Below are 2,443 nucleotides of genomic sequence, written 5' to 3'. Positions count from 1 at the left end.
AAAAAAAAAGATTGTCTTTTGCTTGGAAGTTGGACTAATGTAGGCTCTTTGTTGGGGGTGGTGCTGATGTGCTTAGCATTTAACTATCAGTATGTAGTTGCAAATTGGGAAGGTGTTTAGATTTAAAATGCGCAAACATAAAGCAGTACTTTTAATGATGCTCATTCATAAATTTACTATCCAAAGATCAGTTAAAATACTGTTTCATATTAATTATATGTAGGAATAAGAGAGTGAAACAAAATTATAGAATTTGTACAAAAAATAATGTTATGCTCACATTATTTAATTAATATAATTTGAAGATAAATTTCTTATTTTATAAGTAACTGTTTTTAGATAACACTACAAGTAACTTAGAAAATAAATTACAGGCTATAACTAAGAGAATGGAGATGTATCCATTTTGCTTTTTTTCCTCCATATCATCTTTTCTAATCTCCTTCCCATTATATTGAGAGTTAATGTCTGTTTTATCATTTTCAGATTCATCAAACACTTATTAAAGCAGTTCTTCTGTGTATTTCTAATATTCTGTCTGCTCTGAAGGCACAAAGATGGAAAAGGCACAGTCCCACATGGTCAGGTCAGATGAAAAGAATGAAGGAAAACCTTTTTTTCTAGTAGAGAAAATCATACAGTACTTCATTTGTCTGAAACTTCAAAGCCCTCCTGGAATGTAGTCAAAGATTAAGGGCTACTGATAGACAGAGCTCCCTAAAAAGTATAGAATTCTTGGTTCATTTACACAATCTGTTAGGTCAGGGACGATGAGGTATTGGAGCTACATACATCTTGGGAATCTGAGGGTCTTGAGGAAAGACAATAAGGAAGCTTAGGGTATTGAATCACTACTGTTCACAATGAACTTTTGGAGAATAACAGCACTGTCTTACATAAAGCAAGTCCTTAGGAGGTAAGGACACTTAGCTTCTGACTTTAGTCAGCTCTGAATGGAGAGGAGCTAAGTTCTGTGTGAAAGAATATTTACTGAGTGTAAAGAGGAAAGCCATGTATTTACAGATGATTTCTAATCTAGAACTGAGGAGGTTGTTTGGTGAAAATCTGGACACACTATAAAATATGAAGCTGGTAGTTTGCTGAGACTTTGTCTCTGTTCATTGCTTGCCTCCTGTCTCTTACCACTAAGATGCTTTGCTGTAACCAACCTCCTTGTTCTATCTCTTACCTGCATAGGAAGCATCTGGAGAATTTTTAGAGGTGCAGATTTCTCGTGGCCACTCTAAAGCAATAAGCATTGCATGTACAGTGAGAGAGAGTTTGAATGGATACAATTTAATCTTTGTATTGATACTAGGATAGGTGTGTTCATTACAGCAGGAGCCTCAAAACCAGGAAATGATCTGAGCAGGTTTAGGCCAAACACCAAGATCATTTGTGACTACCATAGCCTAATTAAAAGTCATAATTTCTTCTGAACCAGCACTGAACATCTATAAATCAGGACATGTTCCACAACTTTTTGGAAAAACACATGAGTAAAATCTTGAAATTGTTTCCAAGTAAAGCATGAATGGAGTGCCATTTCTCATTCAAAAGTTTCCAAAAGAAAGGACTGGATATTTTATACACATACATCAAGTAATCCCTGGTTTCTATTAGAGCTAATTTGTGCTTAGGAAGATCTAAATTTTGTTCACATTTCAAACCTCTTTTTCCTTCGGGGCTATTCTATATGATCAGGTGTTGGCCAGCAAGCTTTAAAAATGGGAAAGGAAAGAAAAGAATATGTTTCAGACTTGCTACCTATTGCTGTTCAAAAGAAGCAAGTGTAGGTGATTGAAGTGTGAAGCTTTGGGCAGGGTATTTTTTTTTTTTTAATTTAAATTTAAAGTGGAGAGCAAACCTGTGGGGAGACAGCCTGAACTCATTTGATCGCAAAGCATGTATGTGCATAGCTAATAATGACAATTTATTTACATTTATGAGGGATTTATAGCTTTAAAAATTCCTTGACACACTTTATAATTTTGGATTGTTGTACTTGTTCCAAGAGGAGGCCAAAATTATTATTGTCTCTTTGGAATACAGCAAAGCAGACACAAAAACAGCAGTGATGTGCCAGTATCACCTGTAGTCCCATAATTACAGTGGGACAATGATGGCTTTTAGAGGTCATATCTATGCTGTTTTGGTTGCAGTGAAAACTGACAGATAATATGTTTTAAAATCCCTTTAGAACGTAAACCACTGTGTTACTGGGAGCACCTCTGACTGTTGACAGGGGTATCTGTCCCACCCGGTTCTCTGGATTAATTTTCCAATCTGGCAATATTTCATCCCTCTACAATCTTCTCTTGAAAATTTTTGATGAAAAAAAAAGCCCCAAATTTCATCTGTCTTAAAGCTGTGCTCCCTTTCTTTTCCTTCCCCTCTTTTCTTTCATTCTTTTCTGGTAGGGTCTCATGTGTCCCAGGTTGGC

The sequence above is a fragment of the Microtus ochrogaster genome, linkage group LG3 (assembly GCF_000317375.1).
Source record: "Microtus ochrogaster isolate Prairie Vole_2 linkage group LG3, MicOch1.0, whole genome shotgun sequence".
NCBI classification, from domain to species: Eukaryota; Metazoa; Chordata; class Mammalia; order Rodentia; family Cricetidae; genus Microtus; species Microtus ochrogaster.
This window is presented reverse-complemented; position numbering follows the sequence as displayed.